This window comes from Pan paniscus, chromosome 22 (genome assembly GCF_029289425.2).
Source record: "Pan paniscus chromosome 22, NHGRI_mPanPan1-v2.0_pri, whole genome shotgun sequence".
Lineage (NCBI taxonomy): Eukaryota > Metazoa > Chordata > Mammalia > Primates > Hominidae > Pan > Pan paniscus.
The window spans coordinates 38,940,352-38,952,541 of NC_073271.2; the positions used below are offsets into that span (position 1 = coordinate 38,940,352).

At 45.7% G+C, this 12,190-nt stretch overlaps 1 long non-coding RNA gene across 1 annotated transcript; it reads left to right on the forward strand.

The window, feature by feature from the left end:
- Positions 1–4: 4 nt before the first annotated feature.
- On the forward strand, positions 5–8,510 carry LOC117977350 (uncharacterized). The gene is made up of 3 exons (XR_004668486.3): positions 5–147; positions 4,392–4,581; positions 7,594–8,510. It is a non-coding gene; the product is annotated as an uncharacterized LOC117977350 (long non-coding RNA).
- The last annotated feature ends 3,680 nt before the right edge of the window (positions 8,511–12,190 follow it).

The following is a 12,190-nucleotide window of genomic DNA, read 5'->3' on the forward strand; positions in this document are numbered from 1 at the left end:
GCGCATGCTCAAGGACGAGCCTGCCTTGAGCATGCGTGAAAGGTGCTGTGACCGTCCTCCCGGTTGTGGCTGGTGGCCTTCGGTGTTTCGGGTTTGGCAGTTCACTCACCAAGGTGATCTGATGGAGTGCACTTCGCACGATTCCAAGTACTTGCCTAATGTTCATCCTTTCCTCTAGACGGGGTAGGGCTGGTTCTGGATCTTTTTCCGCGGTAGCTGGAGAGACGTAGGACCTGATGGCTACTAGATGCCTGGTAAATGATCCTTCAAGAAGTGAATGAACCGGGGGCCGTGGCTCACATGAAGTCAGCAGTTCGAGACCAGCCTGACCAATATGGTGAAACCCCGTTTCTACTAAAAGTACAAAAATTTGCTGGGCGTGGTGGCGTGCGATTGTAGCCCCAACTACTTGGGAGGCTGAGACAGAAGAATTGCCTGAACCCGGGAGGCGGAGGTTGCAGTGAGTCGAGATCGCCCCACTGCACTCCAGCCAGGGCGACAGAGCGAGACTGTCTCTCAAAAAAAAAAAAAAAAATGTCCAAGATGTGGTCATGGGTGAGGGTGTCTCGGGTGGCGTCAAGTCTGAGGTCGCTAGAAGTAAGCCTACTGAATCTTTGCACTTAGACAAGCCAAAGATGCCTTAAAATCTCCGAACTGGAGTGATATTTTCAACCCAAACTATGGTTAGTTCCCAGTGTTCATCCCAAGATCCCCAAAAGCCTCTTACAATCCCAGCATCAGGCACAAAATCTAGGATCTCACGGTCTGTTTTAGATTGGCTTGTCAGGTGCAGCTCCTCTTGATCCAGAGACTTACAAACTAAAAAGATTAATTTTCTCTCCCATGCACGCAACATATGATGGTGAGCCGGGACCAGATAACCACAATAAATACTTGCATGTGAAAATGAGAAGAGGAGGAGACACAGCAATCACTGGTCCAAAGCAATTCTGAAATCCTACTGGAAGATGTTTTCAGGCCCTACAAGAATAAGAAGTCTTCCTTAACCAGGCCCGAGTTCTGCTTCCTGGGAGTATCTCCCCAGGCTGTATCTCAGCACAGCTCTTGCCTCTGCCCTCTTGGGTGTCCCTCCTTTTCCAGCACCTTCTTGGCCATGTTGAAGAATGTGCCCTTTGAGAAACTTTCTCAACCTACTTCCTGTCATTAGCAAATTGTGAGCCCACAGACCTTTTTTCACTCTAAACTGTTCTGTCCACATTTTGGCAGCTGGTGGTGCTTTGTTCACTACAAGTCCCTTAAAAACTTTATGGGCTTCTCAAGAATCTGATTCAGGTGCTCTCCATGCCCAAGAAGCCACTCCCACTAGTCTTTTTTTTTTTTTGGATGGAGTCTCGCTCTGTCGCCCAGGCTGAAGTGCAACCTCCACCTCCCGGGTTCACGCCATTCTCCTGCCTCAGCCTCCTGAGTAGCTGGGACTACAGGCACCCGCGACCCCGCCTGGCTAATTTTTTGTATTTTTCAGTGGAGACGGGGTTTCACCATGTTAGCCAGGATGTTCTGGATCTCCTGACCTTGTGATCCGCCTGCCTCGGCCTCCCAAAGTGCTGGGATTACAGGCGTGAGCCACCGCACCTGGCCAACACTCCCACTAGTCTTGTTGAAACAAGCGTCACTCTAAGATTTTTAATAAATATTTGTATATTGCTGAAAGGGTATACTAGTTAACATTTATTTATTTTTATTTATTTTTTTAGACAAGAGTCTCGCACTGTCGCCCAGGCTGGAGTGCAGTGGCGCGATCTTGGCTCACTGCAAGCTCGGCCTCCTGGGTTCACACCATTCTCTTGCCTCAGCTTCCCCGAGAAGCTGGAACTACAGGCGCCCGCCACCACGCCCAGCTAATTTTTTGTATTTTTAGTAGAGATGGGGTTTCACCGTGTTAGCCAAGATGATCTCGATCTCCTGACCTCGTGATCCACCTGCTTCAGCCTCCCAAAGTGCTGGGATTACAGGCGTGAGCCACCGCGCCTGGCCACTAGTTAACATTTAAATCATTGAGATCACCTTGACTTCAGCATTATTCTTAAGACCGTATTTTACTAGCGCCACTCTGAATTTGATCTTTGGCCCAGGTTATGACTTACTTTGAGAACTTGTTACCAACTATTGGGTCTAATAATACTTTCTCCAGCTCCAACCCAAAGTGTGCTCTAAATTCTGCTGGCCAGTTTGTTTGTTTGTTTGTTTTTAACCACACTCTTTTCTATAAGTGTCTCAACATATTCAAGCAAAAGAAACACAGGTTAATCTCAACATTATACTGATATGATCTTTTTCAAGTCCCAGAGTTCAGTAGTTGCCTTTTTCTCTGCCCATCTTACTGAAGGGCAACAATTTTACAAATCCTTCACCATGACATAGAGTTGTTCACCATTTGTCCACCTCCCGTAGTTTTCCTCACCATTGTTCCAGTGTTCACTACCAGTTTTCCCACTGCTTTTCCAGACTTCTAGTCCAAAGCTAATGCCACATGTTACAGTAGCACCTACTGCTAGATACAAATATCTGTAGCATGCATATCTTCCTTGTAGTCCTAGATATAGATCAACAAGCTCATGAAAACTATGGCTTTTTTTTTTCTTTTTTTTTGAGGCGGAGTTTCACTCTTGTTGCCCAGGCTGGAGTGCAATGGCGTGATCTCCGCTCACCAAAACCTCTGCCTCCTGGGTTCAAGCGATTCTGCATCAGCCTCCCAAGTAGCTGGAATTACAGGCATGAGCCACCGTGCCCAGCTAATTTTGTATTTTTAGTAGAGACGGGGTTTCACCATGTTGGCCAGGCTGGTCTCAAACTCCTGACCTCAATTGATTCTCCTACCTTGGCCTCCCAAAGTGCTCAAATTACAGGCATGATCCATGATCCATGTTAGTCAGGCTGGTCTCAAACTCCTGACCTCAGGTGATCCGCCCGCCTCGGCCTCCCAAAGTGTTGGGATTACAGGCATGAGCCACTGCGCCCGGCCCAACTATGGCCATTTTTATAATTCATCGATTACATTAGCCTAGAGTGAGTGTGGGCTTTCTTTTTCAATTAAGAAACTTATGGATTGGCTGGGTGCAGTGGCTCACACCTGTAATCCCAACACGTTGGGAGGCCAAGGCGAGTAGATCACCTGAGGTCAGGAATTTGAGACCAGCCTGGCCAACACGGTGAAACCCCATCTCTACTAAAAATACAAAAATTAGCTGGGCTTGGTGGCATGCACCTGTAATCCCAGCTACTCAGAAGGCTGAGGCAGGAGAATCAGTAGAACCCAGGAGGTGGAGGTTACAGTGAGCCGAGATCACCCATTGCACTCCAGCCTGGGCAACAAGAGTGAAACTCCATCTCAGAAAAAAGAAAAAAAAGCTTATGGATTGTTGTGTTGTATTTCTAGTCCTGTCCTGAGTAAAAGGTATTAGGAACCTGAGAATCTTTCCATTAGCACAATAGAAAAATGGGCAAAAAGGCCAGGCACAGTGACTTACGCCTGTAATCCCAGCACTTTGGGAGGCCAAGGTAGGAGAATCAATTGAGGTCAGAAGTTTGAGACCAGCCTGGCCAACATGGTGAAACCCCATCTCTACTAAAAATACAAAAATCAGGCTGGGCGCAGTGGCTAACGCCTGTAATCCCAGCAGTTTGAGAGGCCAAGGCAGGTGGATCACCTGAGGTCAGGAGTTTGAGACCAGCCTGGCCAACATAGTGAAACCCCGTCTGTACTAAAAATACAAAAATTAGTCGGGCATGGTGGCGGGCGCCTGTAGTCCCAGCTACTTGGGAGGCTGAGGTAGGACAACCACTTGAACCTGGGAGGTGGAGGTTGCAATGAGCCGAGATCATGCCACTGCACTCCAGCCTGGGTGACGGAGCAAGACTCTGTCTCAAAAAAAAAAAGAAAAGAAAAAGAAAAATCAGCTGGGAGTGGTGGTGCGTGCCTGTAGTCCCAGATACTCAGGAGGCTGAGGTACGAGAATCACTTGAACCGAGGAGGTGGGGATTGCAGTGAGCCGAGATTGCGCCACTGCACTCCAACCCGAGTAACAGAGTGAGACTCTGTCTCAAAAAAAAAAAAAAAAGAAAGAAAAATGGGCAAAAAGTTACTTTTTTTTTTTTTTACAAACTGGCAAGACGACATAAGCATTGTCTTATGGTCCTTGAGTTAAAAAAAAATTGTATAAAAACAAAAATGGACAAAGACCCATTAATTTCATGGTGGTTGTAGTGGGTTGAAAGGTGGCCCCCTAAAATGTATGTCCACCCCTGGAAACTGGGGATGTGACTTTTTTTGGGGAAAGGGTCTTTTCTAATGTAATTAAGTTAAGGATCACAAAATGAGAGCATCCTGGATTTGGGTGGACCCTAAATCAAATGTTATGTGTACTGAGAAGAGAAGGGAGAAGACAGAGGAGAATGCCAGATGAAGACAGAAACAGAGATTGAAGTTATGTGGCCATAATTCAAGGATTGCTGGCAACACCAGAAGCCAAGAGAAAGATGAGGAAGAATTCTCCCCTAGACCTTTCAGAAGGAGCGTGGCCCAGCCAACACCCTGACTTCAGACTTCTGGCCTCCAGAACTGTGAGAATAAATTCTTACTGTTGTAATCCACCTGATATGTGGTAATGTGTACATTTCAGTGGGTTTTAGTATATATACAGAATTGTGCATCCATCACCACAATTTTATAACATTTTCATCACCCACAAAATAAATCTTAAACCCAGTAGCAGTCACTCCCCCTTTCACCCTCCCCACAAACCCCTGGTAACCATTAATCTACTTTCTGTTTTATGGATTTTGCTAGTCTGGACATTTCATATAATCTGGCTTCTATCACTGAATATTAGGTTTCCAAGGTTCATGGATATTGTAGCATGTGTCAGTACTTCACTGCTTTTTATGGCTGAATAATATTCCACTGAATGCATATATCACATATATCACATTATGTTTATCCGCTCATTGGTTGATAGGCAGTTTGGGATTTCCCACCTTTTGGCTATAATGAATAATGGTGTTGTGAACATTCTACTGGGAATGGAATTGTTGAGTCATACGGTAACATTTAAACTTTTCAGGAACTGGCCAGGTGTGGTGGATTGAACCTGGGAGGTGGAGATTGCAATGAGCTGAGATTGTGCCACTGCACTCCAGCCTGGGTGATGGATCACACCTGTAATCCCAGCACTTTGGGAGGCCGAGGTGGGTGGATCACAAGGTCAGGAGTTCAAAATCAGCCTGACCAACATTGTGAAACCCCACTTCTACTAAAAATACAAAAATTAGCTGGTCATGGTGTTGCGTACCTGTAATCCCAGCTACTCAGGAGGCTGAGGCAGGAGAATCGCTTGAACCCGGGAGGCAGAGGTTTGCAGTGAGCCGAGATCAAGCCATTGCACTCCAGCCAGGGCAACAGAGCCAGACTCCACCTCAAAAAAAAAAAAATCCTTTTCGGGGACGGCCAAGCTGATTCACAAAGTGGCTACAGCACTTTATAGTCCCACCAGCACTACATTGTGGTTCCAGTTTCTCCACATCCTCACCATCACTTGTTATTATGTCTTTTTTGTTTGTTTTTTTTCAGACAGAGTCTCACTGTGTCCCCCAGGCTGAAATGCAATGGTGCAATCCAGCTCACTGCAACCTCCCTCTACCAGCTTCAAGTGATTCTCCTGCCTCAGCCTCCCAAGTAGCTGGGATTATAGGCACATGCCACCACACCCAGCTAATTTTTGTATTTTTGATAGAGACGGTGTTTCACCATGTTGGCCAGGCTGATCTCGAATGCCTGACTTCAAGTGATCTGCCCGCCTTGGCTTCCCAAATTGCTGGGATTACAGGCGTGAACCAATGCATCTGGACACATATTATGTTTCTAAATAGGTGTGGGTCTCTCACTGAACTGTTATATTCTACTGTCAAATTGTCTCTCCATGAATAAATACCACACAGACCTAATCACCCTAGCAGCATATTAAGATGTAATATCTTCTAGGGCGAGTCTTCACCCTTTTTTCCTCACATTTTCCCCCTTCTCCTCCTCTCTTCTTCCTCCTCCAAGAAAGCCTTGGGTATTCATAGCCCTTTATTACTTCCATATAAATGTTATAATTAGAGCCTGGCACGGTGGCTCATGCCTGTAATCCTAGCACTTTGGGAAGCCGAGGCAGGCAGACCACCTAAGGTCAGGAGTTCAAGACCAGCCTGGCCAACATGGTGAAACCCCATCTCTACTAAAAATACAAAATTAGCCGGGCATGGTGGCACGTGCCTGTAATCCCAGCTACTCTGGAGGCTGAGGCAGGAGAACCACTGAACCCAGGAGGCAGAGGTTGCAGTGAGCTGAGATCGCACCATTGCACTCCAGCCTGGGCAAAAAGAGCAAAACTCCATCAAAAATATATATAGATAGATAGATATAAATTAGGTTATCAATTTCCCCCAAAATCCCTGCTAGGATATTGATTAGAATGTAATTGAATGTATTTTATATATATTAAATCTGTCCCCAGGCTGTTCCCCAGGCTGGAGTACAGTAGTACAATCACAGCTCATTGCAGCCTTGACCTCCTCGGCTCAAGTGGATTGTCCCATCTTGGTCTCCTGAGTGGCTGGGACTACAGGTGTGCATGACCATGACCCATTAACTTTTAAGTTTTTTGTAGAGACGGGGGTCTTGTTCTGTTGCCCAGGCTAGTGCCAAATCCCCAGCTTCAGGCAATCCTCCCGCCTCGGCATAGATTTTTTTTTTTTTTTTTTTTTTTTTTGAGACAGTCTTGCTCTGTCACCCAGGCTGGAGTACAGTGGCATGATCTCGGCTCGCTGCAACCTCCACCTGCTGGGTTCAGGCGATTCTCCTGTCTCAGCCTCCCGAGTAGCTGGGACTACAGGCATGTGCCACCAAGCCCAGCTAATTTTTGTATTTTTAGTAGAGACAGGGTTTTGCCATGTTGGCCAGGCTGGTCTCGAACTCCTGACGTCAGGCAATCCCACCGCCTTGGCCTCCCAAAGTGCTGGAATTACAGGCATGAGCCACCGTGCCCAGCCTAGATTTTTTTTAAGAACATTCACGTTTACAATATTTAGGAGCACCTTTTCCTCTTGATTTATTAATGTCTTACAATAAAATATTATCATCTTATTCAGAAAGCGTATGCACAAAATTTTCAATTTTATTTTTAGCAAAAAATAGGCGATTTTGCTAGTGTACATGGGATCCTTTTAAAATTTTGTGTTTGTTGTTGGTGTCTAGAAATACAATTGACTTTTGTAAATTGTTCACACGTCCAGCAGTTTTGCTGAATTCTTGAATTCATTTCAATGATGTTTCTAGATGTTCCATGGGCTTTGCTAGCAAACACTGCCAGTTTGCCCAGCACTTTGCCAGCGTAAGGCCTGTGCCCCCAGATATATTCCCAGCCTTTTGGGGAGGAGCAGGGAGCCCCTGCAGGCTGTGCTTCTCAGCCTTTGGGTCATTGCCCGCCGAGCTTTACATTTGTTTACATTTCTTTTTAATGCTAATGGTATCATGTGTGGTCTGTAAGTCTCTATATGTGTAGTTTTAATAAGTCTTAACTTTTTATAAACCAGCAGCCTCCTGGCCGGGGATAGCCAATAGCCCCAGCCCACTGAAAGCCTGGTGAGCAGAAAGGGAAGAGAAACAAGGGTGTGCATTCACTGGTAGGATGTGTTTCCTGAACGGCTCCTGCTCCTGCTGGACAAGCCCACGGAGGGCCCAGCTTCCAACAGGTGAGCCTTCATGCCCCACCACTACTTTTTATTTTATTTTATTTTATTTTTAGACGGAGTTTCACTCTTGTTGCCCAGGCTGGAGTGCAATGGCGCAATCTCGAGTCACTGCAACCTCTGCCTTCTGAGTTCAAGTGATTCTCCTGCCTCAGCCTCCCGAGTAGCTGGGATTACAGGCAAGCACCACCACGCCCGGCTAATTTTGTATTTTTAGTAGAGATGGGGTTTCTCCGTGTTGGTCAGGCTGGTCTAGAACTCCCAACCTCAGGTGATCCGCCCACCTTGGCCTCCCAAAGTTCTGGGATTACAGGTGTGGGCCACGGCGCCTGGCCTAATTTTTTTTTTTTTTAATTTTATAAAGAGGCAGAGTCTCACTATTGCCCAAGCTGGTCTCGAACTCCAGGGCTCAAGCAATCCTCCTGCCTCAGCCTCCTAAAGTGCAGAAATTACAGGCATGAGCCACCACATCTGGACCCAGCCTCTACTTGTTACTGCAATACGCAATTTGGAGCGACTTAACTGCTCACGAGGAAATGTCTCGTGTCACACGGCATTTTGAGTAGATACTTAGAGCACTTGACCTCAGCACAGTAGCAACAGGAGGTGGTTGTGAAAGATTCCAGTAGTGAGGTATGTGCTAACATTAGTTTTATGCAGTTGTGATTGAATACCGCATCTTTACGTTTCTCTCAACTGTGAATGCTGCCATGTGTGGTCTCTGTTTCTGTATAAAAGTTTTAATAAATTTACCAGCCTGACCAACATGGTGAAACCCTGTCTCTACTAAAAATACAAAACTTAGCCGGGTGTGGTGGCGTGTGCCTGTAATCCGAGTTACTCGGGAGGCTGAGGCAGGAGAATTGCTTGAGCCCGGGTAGCAGAGGTTGCAGTGAGTGAGCCAAGATCGTGCTACTGCACTCCAGCCTGAGTGACAAAGCAAGACTCCGTGTCAAAAAACAAAAACAAAAACAAAAACAAAAAAACAGTTTTTATAAATTTTAATATTTTATCATCAATTTGAGTATATTTTAGGTAGTAAATGATAAAATTAGTGTCTACATATATTTTATGCATTCATGACTTACCATTTTCTTAATTTTTCAGTATTTCTAGGCTATGTGGTTCATCCTAGTTTTGACAAATTATTTCATTCCTACAAAAAATTTTTCAATATATTTGTTGAAAAAAGCTACATATAAGTGGACCCACATAGCTCAAACTCACCTATGCCCTATAAGTGTCAACTGAGTGAATATAGATAGATACATAGAGAGCTAGATATAGATATAAATATCTATATTATGAATATCAGCCAGGCACAGTGGCTCACCCCTGTAATCTCAGCACTTTGGGAGGCCAAGGCCGGTGTACTACTTGAGCTCAACAGTTCCAGACCAGCCTAGGCAACATGGTGAAACCCTGTCTCTACAAAAAATACAAAAATTAGCCAGGTGTGGTACTGTGCACCTGTAGTCCCAGCTACTTGAGAGGCTGAAGTAGGAGAATCACCTGAGCCTGAGAAAGTCAAGGATGCAGTGAGCCGAGATAGAGCCACTGCACTCCAGCCTGGGTAACAGAGTGAGACCCTGTCTCCAATAAATAAGTAAATCAATAAATATCACACATATGTGTTTCCTATTGGTTTTTTTTTCTGGAAAACCCTATCTATCACATTGGCCAAATTTTGAAGTATTTGAGCTCACAATAAATATAGAGTATAAAGGTTTATAATTTTTTTTTTTTTTTTTTTTAGAGACAGAGTCTTGCTCTGTCACCCAGGATGGAGTGCAGTAGAGTGATCTCAGCTCACTGCAACCTCTGCCTCCTGGATTCAAGCAATTCTCCTGCCTCTGCCTCCCGAGTAGCTGGGATTACAGGTGCCCGCCACCACACCCAGCTAATTTTTGTTGTATTTTTAGTAGCGACAGGGTTTCACCATGTTGGCCAGGCTGGTCTCGAACTCCGTACCTCAGGTGATCTGCCCGCCTTGGCCTCCCAAAGTGCTGAGACTACAGGCATGAGCCACTATGCCCAGCCTCTAAATTTATCTTTGATTGCATCTGATCTTTATTTAATCTAGGGTTCAATCTATATATATATAGATTGAAATTGTTCAAGCAATTCTCCTGCCTCAGCCTCCCGAGTAGCTGAGATTACAGGTATATGCCACCATGCCCAGCTAATTTTTGTATTTTTAGTAGAGAAGGGGTTTCACCATGTTGGCCAGACTGGTCTCAAACTCCTGACCTCAGAAGATCCGCCCACCTCGGCCTCCCAAAGTGCTGCGATTACAGACTTGAGCCACTGCGCCTGGCCAATTTTTGGTTTTTTAAAAGTTGAGATGTCCTGAAACACAGGAAGTATATGTGTTTGTTAACTTCAAACTTAAGTAAGAATAGGCCTTGAGACATTTTTCCCCACTCAAAACCCAGGCTGGCTCTACACATTTCCTTGCTAGCAGATTGCTTTGCCCAGGGTCACCCATCACTGACATGTAGCCCTGCAAGGGTGGCGACTTCCTCTGGCGGTTTCCAGCCCACTCCCGAGTGTTCTAGCCCCAAGGTCTCATGTTCTCTGAAGTCTGTTACACCAGAGCTCTGGCTGCTGAGACCAGTGCATGCTTCCAGGGTGGCACTGCTGCCTGTGATTTCTTGCTACTTCTCTGTTTTTTTGGATCCCTAGAGATATCCTTTACTTGATTATATGGTCATTTGAAATTATGCCTGTAACCTTTTACCCAGAATTACTACATGATTTGGAGCCCAAGGGTTTTCCATAACTTTTTTTCTTTTTAATTTGAGAAGGAGTTTCGTTCTGCTGCCCAGTCTGGAGTGCATTGGCACCATCTTAGCTCACTGCAACCTCGGCCTCCTGGGTTCACAGCTCCCGGCCAGTTTTCCATAATATCTAGTGACCAAATATTGCCAGAAATAGAACTTATTACTTGTGTTTTAAGACACAATTTTAGGCCCATGTGCAATGGCTTGTGCCTGTAACCTAGTGCTTTAGGAGGCCGAGGTGGGAAGATTGCTTGAGCCCTGGAGTTTGAAACTGTAGTGAGCTATAACCAAGCCACTGCACTCCAGCCTGGGTGACAGAGTAAGAACCTAAAAGAAAAAAAAATATATATTATATATACCAGAATACAGAGCTGAGGCATGCATGCGAATGGTGTGATATTTGAGTATTTTTATTTTCCTCTTTGGCCCAAACACCTTGGAGTTAAATGTTCAGAGTATGGATCCAAGTGATCCTCTTGTAATCCAGTTATCCTAAAAAGAAGTTCGGCCAGGCACGGTGGCTCACGACTGTAAATCCCAGCACTTTAGGAGGCCGAGGTGGGGGATCACAAGGTCAAGAGTTCGAGACCAGCTTGACCAACATGGTGAAACCCTGTCTCTACTAAAAATACAAAAAAATTAGCTGGGCATGGTGGCACAGGCCTGTAATCCCAGCTACTCAGGAGGTTGAATCAGAAGAATCTCCTGAACCCAGGAGGCGGAGGTTTCAGTGAGCCGAGATTGTGCCACTGCACTCCAGCCTGGGCAGCAGAGCGAGACTCCGTCTCAAAAAAAAGAAGTTTCACTGACCCTTGGGAGACACAAGGGGGAGCCTCTAGTAGTTCAGGTAGAACTTTGTGTGATCTACAAAGAAAGGAATATAAACAAACATACACTTTTAAGGTTTTGTGTTAAAATGCTGGGTACTACTTGCTAGAGCTACAGGCAGAGTTGATGGTGCCCACAGAAAGACTCTGGGCAGAGAGTTAACTGGAGGAACAGCCTCTGCTGTCGGAAAAGTCTAGTCTACTATTTTCTAGCTGATTGGAAAATACAATAATGTATTTGTCTGGCCTCTGCTTTATTTCAATGCAGCACCTTATATTTGCTTCTTGCACTTGGCCCTGTCCTTTCTCTTTGGCCAAACACAGTTTAGGCCACAGTTACCTCCCAACCAGGCTGCATGGGCTTCCCAACCTTCCTGCTCCCTCTAGTCTTAGGCACTGGCCTCACACATTGTTGCCCTAGTTACCTTTCGAGGCCCTAATCACTTCCTTCAAAAACCATCAACATGGCTAAGCATAGTGGCTCATGGCTGTAATCCCAGCACTTTGGGAGGCCGATGCAGGCAGATCACTTGAGGTCAAGAGTTACAAACCAGCCTGACCAACATGGTGAAACACTATCTCTACTAAAAATACAAAAATTAGATGGGCATGGTGGCGGCGCCTGTAATCCCAGCTACTGGGGAGGCTGAGGCAAGAGAATCACTTGAACCCAGGAGGCGGAAGTTGCAGTGAGCCGAGATTGCCCCTGCGCCACTGCACCCTAGCCTGGGCAACACAGTGAGATTCTGTCTCAAAAAAAAAAAAAAAAATCAAGATGGTTCATGCCCCCTCAACCATAGGTACCCTACCTTTACCAACCTGGCCGGTGAC